At 36.2% G+C, this 13,134-nt stretch overlaps 1 pseudogene; it reads right to left on the bottom strand.

Moving 5' to 3' along the window:
• Window positions 1–8,148: 8,148 nt before the first annotated feature.
• Window positions 8,149–8,214, bottom strand: LOC122119518 (annotated as a pseudogene).
• Between the last annotated feature and the right edge of the window lie 4,920 nt (window positions 8,215–13,134).

Below are 13,134 nucleotides of genomic sequence, written 5' to 3'. Positions count from 1 at the left end.
CATTAACCTGATGTCTAAGAATATGTGCATTTCTGGAATGTGGTCTGCTGTCTTGTTCTTACATGCACAGGACTTCTATGATTTATTTGTTCTACAAGGAATACTATTTTCCAATCTTTGTGTGACCAATTTTAATCTCTCTGATCAGTCTTTTAGACCCTCTCTCTGGAGTCTCATTTCAGTCTGCCTCATCAAAAATATCTTTTTATCAGCTAAATTATTCTCAGCTTCTGTTTTTGCCTGACTTCATGTGGGCTGTGATAGCAGTGCTTACTGGAGTTTTTTGTTTGTTTTGTTTTTAGCGGTCTAGGATTACTCTTTGATATATTAGCTTCTCTGGGCCCCAGTGATCCGCTGGCCTAGAGTCAATGGGTTTTTCTCCTAAAGTACAAAACCAGCTGACTATATTCCTGTTTTTATTGTCTCAAAATGAGGCAATCTGGCATCCTTGGAAATCCAGGAATACTTCTCTGTAACCACGTACAAAAATGGTCTATCAGGATGGCTTCTCAAGGTTGACTGTGAAAAATGTTCATTTCCAACTCACCTCCATAAAACAGATCACTTCCCTGGGAGCAAAATTTTGGAAAGAAGGGTCCCCTTCTCTTATGATAGATCAAACCGTAATATTCTGCAGTTGTGGACAGCCTGGAACACATTTTCCCAAGAATATTCTGTAGTGTAAAAGAGGACCAACTATCAAAATAAAGTTGAAAATACTTGTCTACTACAGACTGATTTATCTTGCTTATAACTTTTGTTGTTTTCATTACTTCAAACACATGGGTAATTTGTATTGGTATTAGACAAGTTTCAAAGGATTAATGGAATAAATATTCAGTTTAGTTTCATATATCCAATATAATACACTTAACCCTTTATGCAAAATTAAATGCAACTGTCAAGAATATAAAATAAGCCTCAATATGTATAATCTGGCACACATACACTATCATCTACTCAGAAATTCAGTCTCTCTATAAGTATTTATTTGGTACAAAATAAGAAAAATTTAATTAAAGAATATGACTTTTATGTATCATCTGAAATACTCCTCGTGTATATAGTTGTATATAATTTTGTAGATGTCACCTAGACAGGAATTTAACATGTATGTAGAACTCAAATTTCTAGAATTTAAGCTTGATGAGATGAGTCATACCCTCATGTAGTGTGGTGCAAATTTTACCACAGTGATGAATCCTGCCAGCTCATACCAAAATCATGTGCAATAATGTATTATTTGATGTTAAGATGAGTGCTAAGTGTAAAATACACTTTGCTTTAATACATTAATTCACAGATATGAAACAATAATGATATATCATTTGTTTAAATTCTAATGCTCCTCAATTTTACAATTCATGAAATATATCAGTAAAATTAGTTTCACTTTCTTCTTTTCTATAGCTACTAAAATTATATATTAAACATTCAATATTAAGAATTCAGTAATAAGTAACCTATTATTAAAATTATATACTATTAAACTGTGATTTGAAGTATAGTTCTAACAAATTTTGATATAAATATATTTAATAGAATTGTGGGTAATTCCTTTTAAACCTACCTGCTTGTTATTTGTTTCCTAGTTGTGTCATCTGTTATTCTTGGTCCAAGTCATCTCTCCACCATAATTGTTTAATTTTCAATTTTTTCTCTATGGTTTATTGATTTTGCATTTTGTTTTCCCTTTTCAGTGACTGACATGAGGTTGAAAAATCTGTATGGTAGTTTATTGCTTGTATACTATAGTAAAATTCCTGTCTTTGAGTTCATTTCACTTGGAATCACCTTATATGGTCATATGTACATAGCAATTGAGCTATTCTGTTCATCTACTAAGATTATCCTTGATGTACACAATAATGCTGCCCTATTACCCAGTAATCACACTTCTGGGCATTTACTCAAGTGACCACAAACAAGGACACACTAAAGCTACCAGCACAATTATGTTTATCACTGTGTTATTTACCATAGCTAAGATGGAATCAATCCAGTTGCCCCTCAGTAGATGAATGGTTCAAGAAAATATAACACACACACACATAGATGGAATCAACCCAGTTGCCCCTCAGTAGATGAATGGCTCATGAAAATGTAAAACACACACATGCACCCATACATACACATGGAATACTATGCTTCCATCAGAAATAATGATACCACATGATTTGTAAGGAAATGGAAGATCTTGGAAAAATCACATTAAGTGAAGTAAGCCAGACTTAAAGAAAAATAGGTCCCATGGGTTCCCTTATTTTTAATAATTAATTCATATCAAGGATAATCTCATGTATTTTAATTTGACATTTTTTTATGTTGAGCATACATTATTGCTATATTTTTGTTATTGTTTCTGAAAACAGACAGGTATATTTAAAGAATTACGTTCATCTGATCCATTACTGAAGGAAGAAAAACTAAAAGAGCAACCTAAAATAAAGAACAATTCCTATTTATTTAGCTTCATTCCTATGTAAGTCCAGTGTTGTCCACTGTATTCTCATGTTGTACATTACAACTCTATACTTGGTCATCCTATATATGTACAATCATCTATATTGTGACTTAAATGTCCCAGCAATTGCAGTTTGCTTTACTTTTTGAAAAATTTCTCTGTTGTTTTAGGTTTTGTGTGTGTGTGTGTGTGGGTGTGGGTGTGGGTGTGGGTGTGTGGTTTTATAAAGATCAGAAAACAACATTTTTCTTCATTTAGAATACATCTTTCAGGTCATTGTAAGTTGTGGATAATGGGAGAAGTCTCTTACTATTTTAAGGATGAAACAGAAAACTATATTTGTGCATGCACCAAAGTTGCTTTATTAGTCTGTAGTTGAACACTTACCTTCTATTTATATCTTGCCTGTTGTGAATAATGTGAATAACAATGAACTACAGATATATTTATGAGTTACCCAGAGAGAAATAATCATGTTATTGGTGGGTGAGATGGTATTTCAACTTTGTATTTCTTTAGAAAAATGCATACTACTTTCTACAACGAGAATACTACGCTGTATTTTGACAAAGAGTGTAGAAAAGATCCTTTTCTCCACACTCTCACCAACATTATTACCTTTTGAGGTTTGTAAAAGGACATATTTTTACTATGTGCAATACCCCAGACTGGCCTTAGACTCAAATCCTCTTATTCCAACCTCTGAAATGCTTGGAATTACAAGCCTTTACCACCAACCAAGTTCCTTTGATTTTTTTTATAAGAGTTATAATAGTTATGAAATAGTATCATACTAATTTTGAATTGCATTTCTGTAATGACTTCTGTTCAGAAAGCATTAAGGTAGCATAGAAGTGGTATTAAACACAACTTTTTAAACACACTGGTGATTTTCAGGACTATTTGAAAAACATGTCTATTCAGAACTTTTGTCCATTTTTAATCAAGTTCCTTGTTAATCTCATCAGTAATCTCTATATAGAAAATCAATAATTAATTCAAGGTAATAGAAAAACAAAATGAGCAACTCCTAATATTTTTCAATATTTAATAAAATGATATTGCTTAAATCGTTTTGTGTTTATGCTTGAGACTATATAACTCAATTTAGTTAGACCTTTTATAAGACTATATATATTTTATTTATTTTATGCTGGTTGCTCTTTCCAAAGCCTGCGTGTCTAATTTTCCTGGTCTCATGTAGTTCAGATTTCAAACTGAAGAATAAATTGAAGGAAGCAACCAAAAAATAGAGTTTCCCTCATCTGATGATGCCTCTACTAGAATGAGGAAAGAGTTCATCCTGCTAAGGACCTATGATAGTATATCAAAAAGAGAATTAATTCTTCTAGGTCTTCCCTATCTTTGCAATTTAACTTAAACGATGTAAAACACAATATATTGCTCAGTTACTTTTAGGATTTATCAGTTTTGCACATTTTCATATGGACTTCCCCTCAGTCTACAACATTCCTACATTATTCTGTCCTTGATATTTTTACACTATCAAGACATAAGATAACCAGTTTGTTTTACAGCATGAGAAGTTATCCACCTGGCTTCTTTGGATGCAAAGCATAGTCAATGGATAATATTACTTCTGGTTTCTCACTACATGTAATGATTTGTAATATATTTCACATTCTGTTTAGTATTACAAAAGAACTGTTAGCCGGCGCTGGTGGCTCATACCTATAATCTTAGCTACTGAGGAGGTTGAAATTTGAGGATTGCGGTTTAAAGCCAGCATGGGCATGAAAGTCTGTGAGACTCTTATCTCCAAAAAAACACTAGAAAACTGGAAATGATGCTGTGGCTCAAGTTGTAGAGTGCTAGCCTTGAAGTGAAGAGCTGAGGGACAGCGCCCAAGCCCAGAGTTCAAACCCCACAAACAAAACAAAATCAAAAAAACCTGCTGGCTAAGCTGAAACCTCATTCATAGAAGTTTATGTTAATTATTTCACCAGTTTTATGTCTCCTAGTTTTTAAGAAAACGTTTACTATAATGCTAATGTTATTCCCATTTTAGTGTTGAGAAAATTGTAATTAAAGGAACTAAGTGCATCGCCTAAAGACACACAGGAGGAAGGAAATTAGTCAAAGTTTCCAAAAACCTTTCAGCAATACAAAAATGGTAGATAAAATCTCTCCATTCTCTTATACTCTCAATTCAATATTCATATTATCCAATAACTAGTAGCATAACAATTATTGCCCATGGTGTTGGGAAATCTGTGGGGAACACAGGTAGCAAAGATGGCCCTGAGAGGAAGTTGAGTGGGCAGAGTAGGATTTGTTTAGGTTCAGTGTGTAAACAACTCATGGAAGCTTAGGTGCATGATAAGGTATGGCCTTTCAGTGATTGGTTGGTTCCATTTCCTCCCCTCTCACGCAGTCTTTTGCTTTAAAAAGGGGATGCTCCCTGTTAATAAAGGAGTTCCTGCTTGGTTTGAATCCCCGCTGCATCTGATTGTCTCCTGGGTAAGGGAGGCTGGGGAACAGACGAGCTCTTGTGTTCTTTAACAATTGCAGATGGTGATGCTCTAGCTGATGGCTGTCCTGACCTTCCCAGTCCCGGCAATGGCTATGGAATCCACATCAACCTCAATGGGTGACCTGGGCAGTGATCAGCACTGGCAATGCAGAAATCATCAATAGCATCACAAGAAAAACTGTCCCTTCGACCTGGTGGCCTGACCTTCATTTTGATCACCACCCTATGTCATTATGTATGGACTGTGTAAAACATATTTCTGTAGGAGTTATCTATTTTAATGTTACCTGCTCTAATTGTTCTTTTACTAATTGCTTGTACAACCACCTTTTGTTATGTGTCCTGTAAATATATCTAAAACCTACTCTAGAACAAGACCCACCTCTGGACTCTTAAGTGGCAAAGACTGCTATCCCATCCCTTACTAACGTTAAAGGGCTAATGACATTGTTGGCCTGGAAATGCTTTTGCTGATGGTTTTTCTATGCCTTCCTTGCATTATACGTGCACTGCAAAACTCTTATGAGCCAGCTAGTTACATAAGATCAAGTTCCAAGTGTGAATAAATTTCCCCCGAGAGGAACCGCTGCCAGAGACAGGTAAGAGGGGGTGCCAGTATGACCAACCTAAGACAGGGCCTTCAGCTTTGCTCTGAAGAAGTTTCGGATGATGGATAAGGCAGACAAGGTGATCTACCCAACCTGACAGGCGGGTTCACTTCTGTAAACAGAGACGGGGTGTTGGGAGCTGACAGTAAAGTTTAAAGGTCATCTTGAACCCTGTTCTTGCTTGAAGGCATGTACAAGGAACTTGCTTACTTGAAAGACACAGGTGCCTGGGATTGCTTTGCTATGTCTGCACAGTTTGTTTCAAATTTTACTGCTTGGGACATTTCTAACTGTGGTGGGGCTAATGTTTATTATTGTGCTAGGTGAGGATGAGAGGTAACTGGGAAGAGCTCTTATGCACAAGGGACCTCCTTCCAGACTTGCCTCCAATCCCTTGCGTGGCCAAATGTAATCCTGTTAAAATAACCTTTACAGAGGAGGGGGAAAAGATAACTAACTGGGAGGTGGATCTGCCATTAAAACAAAAAGGGTGAATATGTGGGGAAATCTGTGGGGAACACAGGTAGCTAAGATGGCCCTGAGAGGAAGTTGAGTGGGCAGAGCCGGATTTGTTTAGGTTCCGTGTGTAAACAACTCATGGAAGCTTAGGTGCATGATAAGGTATGGCCTTTCCGTGATTGCTGGGTTCCATTTCCTCCCTTCCCACGCAGTCTTTTGCTTTAAAAAGGGTATGCTCCCTATTAATAAACGAGTTCCTGCTTGGTTTGACTCCCCACTGCATCTGATTGTCTCCTGGGCTAAGGGAGGCTGGGGAAGGGGCAAGCGGCCGCACTTTGCACTTACCTTTCCTCGGACCCCGTCCATCCAAAGAAGGACGAAGACCCAACACATGGTAATTGCTTTCTGCCACATTTTGTCTTCAACACAGACTGTGTTGGTGACATTGTGTTATCATGCACAGACTGAGATTATAAATTAAGATCCAAAAAGAGCCCAATTTCTTCTGTCCCACAGTTCTAGTATCCTTTTAAAAAAGTACTTAAACTTTTAAATACCATCACTTACTGTCTTGTAAGAATCCCAAAACGAAATAAATTCACATATAATCACTCCAAAATGCTTTAAAAGTAGGAAATGATAAAAGAGTACTCCGTGAAGTAAAGTTTCTTCTACTTATAAAATTATTCTTAAAACCTTTTTCTGGTTGGTCACATCTGTAATCCTGCCCACTCGTCATATCTACTGAGGCGCTTGAGATCTGTGGATAAGTGTTGGAAGCCAATCAGAGCAAAAAATAATTCATAAAATTATTTTTTAAAAATGTAAATGAACTAGAAAAAGGCCAGGAATGGAGATGTAGTTCATATACTAGCTCACCAATCTAGAGAAGAAAGGCCTAGCAAGACCTTGAAGCCCTGAGTTCAAACTGAGCACGCCAACAAACAGGCATGCTCATGCACTCCTGTGCACGTGTGCACATACACACACACATACTTATTCAAAATATCTTCAGGTCAGTGATTTGTATTAATTTCTTTGTTAACGTTATTATATGGGTAGAATAATAGAAATAAACTATTCTATCTCAGAACATTTTTAAACGTTTTTTATTGTAAAAATACTTTATAGAGGGTTTACAGTTACATGAGCAAGGTAATGAGTACATTTCCTATCAAGAATAGTTAGCTCCCCTTTGTTTTTCCCCTACCACCCCTTCCCTTCTACCTCCACAAGTACACTCCTCACCCCCCCCTCCTCCACCCTAACCCCGCCTAAATTGTAAAGTTCGTTTTTCAACATAGTGCCTTGTGCATCTCATTGTTTCAATGTGTCAACCTGTATCTCTATTTAAGCATTTTGTTTTTTTCCCTTTCCCTCCCCAAATTAGAGAAGTGTATATACAAGATGCAGGCACACCAACATCAAATACTGTGAAAACAGGGGTTATGCTGTGTGGGAGGACCATATAAAAAACAAAAAAATAACATCGCACATTATAGATGCGTTGAAAACAACAGCAAGAAAAAAAAAAAAAACACTTGTGTTCCTATCTTGAGGTTCATTTAGCTTAACATCACCTTATCTAGTCATATGCATATAGCTTTTGACCATTTCTGCTTATCACAGACATAGATTTACTTATTGCAAATAAGAGATACCATGGACCTATGTTTCTTTGGACTTGGCTTACGTCAGTTAATGTAATTTTTTCTAAGTTTTTCCATTTCATAACAAATTGGGTGATGTCATTCATTCTGATGGACGATAGAATTCCCATACACACACACACACACACACACACACACACACACACACACACACACACACACAGCGTTTTCTTGATATATTCATCTACTTAGGGGCATCGGGGTTGGTTATATATCTTACCTATGGTAAATAATGCTGCAATAAACATATTTGTGCTGGTAGTTTTAGTATGGTCTTGTTTCTAATCATTTGGGTGAATGCCCAAAAGTGGGATTTCTGGGTCATAGGGGAGCTGTATTTGGAATCTTTTGAGGAACTTCCATACTGCTTTCCAAGTGGTTGAACAAGTTTATACTCCCACCAAGAATGCAGTAAGGTTCCCTTCTGGCCACATCCCCTCCAGCATCTGTTGTAAAGATTTGGAATGCTTCACGAATTTGCATGTCATCCTTACGTAGGGGCCAAGCTATTCTTCTCAACAGAGAAACCGCAGATTTAAACAACTGCTTAGATCAATTAGATTTAACAGACGCCTACTGCATATTTCACCCAGCAGCATCAGAATATACTTTTTCTCAGCAGCACATGGAACATATTCCAAAATAGACCACATTTTAGGCCACAAAGCAAACTTGTCCAAATTCAGAAACATTGAAGTTATACCTTGAATTCTTTCAGACCACAAGGGAGTAAAATTAGAACCCAACACCAAAAGCCACCAAAGAAAGTCCGGTAACATATGGAGGCTGAACAAGACACTGCTGAATCACAAGTGGGTCATGGAAGAGATTAGAAAGGAAATTCAAATGTTCATGATATTCAACAAAAATGAGCACACAAATCACCAGCTCCTCTGGGACACAGCAAAGGCAGTACTCAGGGGAAAGTTTATAGCTTTGAGTTCTTACATCATTATATTGCAGAGATCTGAAACCAACAATTTAATGAGACAACTGAGCCTCCTTTAAAAAGAGCAGCAAGATAAACCCTCATCCAGTAGACAAAAAGAAATAGTTAAAATTAAATCAGAATTAAATGTATTAGAATCCACAAAAAAAATACAAAAAAATCAACAAAACAAAGAGTTGCTTCTTTGAAAAAATTAACAAAATTGACAGACCCTTAGCAAATCTTATGAGAAAAAGAAGATAACACACCCAAATAAATAAACTCAGAGATGCGAATGGAAATATCACCACAGAAACAACCAAGATTCAAAACATTATAAGGGAATACTTCTCAAAACTATGTGCTAATAAGTTTGAGAAGTTGGCAGAAATATTGACATGCCAAAACTAAACCAAGATGAGTTAAACCATCTTAACAGGCCCATATCAAGCATTGAAATACAGCAATAAGAGACCTCCCATCTAAGAAAACCCAGGACCAGAGGGTTAGACAGGAGAATTCAACAACCCCTTCAAAGCAGAGCTCATACCAATATTCCTCCAACTTTTCAATGAAATTGAAAGAGAAAGTTCACTATCGAATTCATTCTATGAAGCCATAATAAACCTCATCAAATAAACAGGCAGGGGCTCATCAAAGAAAAAGAACTATAGACCCATTTCTTTGATGAACATTGATGCGAAACTTCTCAACAAAATTTTGGCCAATTGATTTTAACAATTCATCCATTCAAAAAGGATTCATTTCAGGGATGCAAAACTGCTTCAATATACGCAAATCAAATAATATAATTCATCACATCAACAACAGCAAGGATAAGAACCACATGGTTATCTCAATAGATGCAGAAAAAGCATTTGACAAGATCCAACAGCCCTTTATGATGAAGGTTCTGGAAAAATTAGGAATCCATGGAACATTCCTCAATACAATAAAGGTTGTATATAAGAAACCTATAGCCAGCATTATACTCAATGGTGAAAAACTAAAGCCATTTCCTTTTAAGTCAGGACCAAGACAAGGAATGTCCACTCTCTCCACTTCTCTTCAATCTAGGATTAGAATGCCTAGCTACAGTGAAAGAAAAGAAGCAAACATACAGGGAATCCAACTAGGGAAAGAAGAAGTAAAACTCTCCCTCTTTGCAGATGACATGGTCTTGTATTTAAAGAATCCCAGAGAATCCACTCCCAAATGACTCAAGTTGATTCAAAACTTTGGCAATGATATAAAATTAACTCTCAAAACTCCATGGCTTTTCTGTATGCCAACAATAAGAAAAATGTGGCGGAAATTAGGAAAGCAACAGCATTCGTAATAACCCCACAAATAATAAAGTACCTAGGAATTAACTTAACCAAAGAAGTGAAGGACCTCTATGCTGAAAAGTTTAAAAACTTGAAAAAGGAAATCAAAACAGAACTTAGAAAGTGGCAAAATCTCCCATGCTCCTGTATTAGAAAGATCAATATCGTGAAAATGGGAATAATTCCCAAGGCTATCTACAAATTCAATGTGATACCTATCAATATTCCAACCTCATTCTTCAAAGAAATTGAAGTGGCTATCCAAAAATCCATAAGGAACAATAAAAGACACCAAATAGCAAAAACGAAGCTCAACAGAAAGAACAGTGCTGGAGAAATATCAATACCAAATTTCAAACTCAACTACAAACCCATAGTGATCAAAACAGCTTGGTACCTGCACAAGAATAGACCTCAGGACCAAAGGAATAGAATAGAAAACCCAGAAATGAACCTACAGACCAATAGTCATCTAATCTTTGAAAAGGGAGCTAAAAAAATAGAATGGAAGAAAGAGAGCCTCTTCAGTAAATTGCACAGGCAAAGTTGGTTAACTACTTGTAGAAAACTAAATTTAGAACCTTATATACCACCCTGCACCGGAATCAACTCCAAATGTATCAAAGACCTTGGAGTCAAAGCAGACACTCTGAAAACGGTACATGATGGAATAGAAGAAACCATAGGTCTCCTTGGCACAGGCCGAAAGTTTCTTAATAGAGACCCAGAAACAGAACGCATCAAAGAAAGTTGGACAAATGGGATTGCATGAAATTACAGAGCTTCTACATGGCAAAAGACATAGCTAGCAAGATCAATAGAAAGTCCACAGATTTGGAGAAGATCTTCAATAGTCATAAAAAGGACAAAGGTCTCATATCTAAATGATACCTGGAACTCAAAAAAGTAAATCCCCCAACAACAAATCTTCAAAGAAACAACTGCCCAAAAAATAAGTGGGCTAGAGACTTAAGGAGAAACTTCTCTGAAGAGGAAAGAAGGATCGCCAATAGACACATGAAGAAATGCTCAACCTCCCTAACCATAAAAGAAATGCAAATCAAAACACCATTGGGATACCAGCTCACTCCAGTTAGAATGGCTAAATTCAAGAACTCTAATAACAACAGATGCTGGAGGGGATATGGACAGAAGGGAACCTTACTGCATTGTTGGTGGGAGTTTAAAACTTGTTCAACCACTTTGGAAAGCAATATGGAGGTTCCTCAAAAGACTCCACATAGAGCTCCCCTATGATCCAGCAATCCCACTATTGGGCATTTACCCAAATGTTTACAAACAAGACCACACTAAAGTTATCAGCACAACTATGTTCATTGCAGCGTTATTTACTATAGCTAAGATATGGAACCAACCCAGATGCCCCTCAGTAGATGAATGGATCAAGAAAATGTGGTAAGTATACACAATGGAATTCTATGCCTCCATCAGAAAGAATAACATTGCCCCATTTGTCAGGAAATGAAAAGGCTTGGGAAAAATTATATTATGTGAAGTAAGCCAGGCTCAAAGAAACATAGGTCCCACTGTTTCCCTTATTTGCAATATCTAGTATATGTCTGAGTCAAGCAGAAATGTTCAGATAAGTTGATGTTAGGGAAATGAACCCTAATATATGTATTCAAATGTTTTTTTTCTTTCATGTGGTTGTTTCTAACACATTGATAAGATTATTTTTTTGTTGCTATGTATGTCCCTCTCCCACAGTATACCCCCTGCTTTCACTGTATTTGATGTCGGTATAATTTGTGGAGGGGAAGGGGAAAAACAAATCGTTTAAATATGGATACAGGTGGACCCATTGCAACAGTGAGATGTACAAGTCATTATGTTGAAAACGAACTTTACAACTTTGTTGCAGGATGCGGTGGGAGGGGGAGCAGGGAGTATTGTGGGGGGGGGCAAGGGGACAATGGGAAGGAATGGGAATGGGAAATAAAGGAGGAGGCTACAAAGCTTGATAAGAAATGTACTCAATATCTTGCCCATGTAATTGTAACCCCTCTGTACAGTATTTTCACAACAATATATATGTATATATATATATATATCACATTAAAATATTGTACTCATTGGTTCTGGGAAGGTGGCTCAGTGGTAGAGCACTTGCCTTGCATGCATGTGGCCCTGGGTTCAATTCCTCAGCACCACATAAGCAAAAAGAAAAAAAGCTGGAAGTGGGGCTGGGGCTCAAGTGGTAGAGCACTAGCCTTGAGCTGAATAGCTGAGGGACAGCACCCAGGCCCAGAGTTCAGGCCCCAAGACCCGACACGCTTCCCCCAAAAAAGATATGTACTCATTATCTTGGCAATGTAATTGTAACCCTTTTGTACAGTATTTTCACACACACACACAAAAAGATGTAACTTATTCAGTTCGGAATATAGTGAATGAGAAGATGAAGAGAAATAGTTTGGAGTAAATATGTTCAAATACTTTATAACTTAGTATGATCACATAATAAAATTTAAGTATAAAAATAGGGTAATATAATTAATAAAAGGAATAAATTTTAACAAGCTACACTAAGTGGACATATGTGTATAACACAATTAAAAATACTTTGTTAAATTAAAATTTCTAATAAAAAGACAAAAATTCGTTCCAGTTATTATAGATTCATATGTTAATATCTTTTTTTCAGTTAATTCCTTGACGAAGTAAAAGGAGAAATATATTTTGCTCATTTAGAAAGACAATCTTGTCCAATTAGCATTAAAGTATTTTAGTTAATGACTGTAAATGTGAAATTTTTCTATCAACCTAATTATTATATTAGAATATTTTCAGTGTATTCTTCAAAATATTATCTCTGTAGGTATATACTTTTGCTATTTATTTAATGTTTTCTTACTAAATTGATATATGCCATTTTCTGAATGTAGTTTGGTGTATGCAACTAAGATATATTATACCTGATCTGGAAATCAATTATTCAGTTTTTTTAAAATCAAAAATGCTTATAGTGAAATAAAGAGGTAAATCCAAATTATGTATATTTGAAGACAATGCTTGGTTAGTCCTCTTCTCACAATACCCATTCCCTTCTTGAGAATAATACACATTGTAAGGAAATGTTTAGAATGTTTTGGAGAAATAGTTTGACTTTAAACCAGTGATTTACTACATGCTTCATTTTGTTTACTTTATATCCAGAAAAGC

Source organism: Dipodomys spectabilis, unplaced genomic scaffold (genome assembly GCF_019054845.1).
Source record: "Dipodomys spectabilis isolate Male_0828 unplaced genomic scaffold, ASM1905484v1 ptg000171l, whole genome shotgun sequence".
NCBI lineage: Eukaryota > Metazoa > Chordata > Mammalia > Rodentia > Heteromyidae > Dipodomys > Dipodomys spectabilis.
The sequence above is the reverse complement of the archived record's forward strand: the minus strand, read 5'-3'. Positions and strand labels throughout refer to the sequence as shown.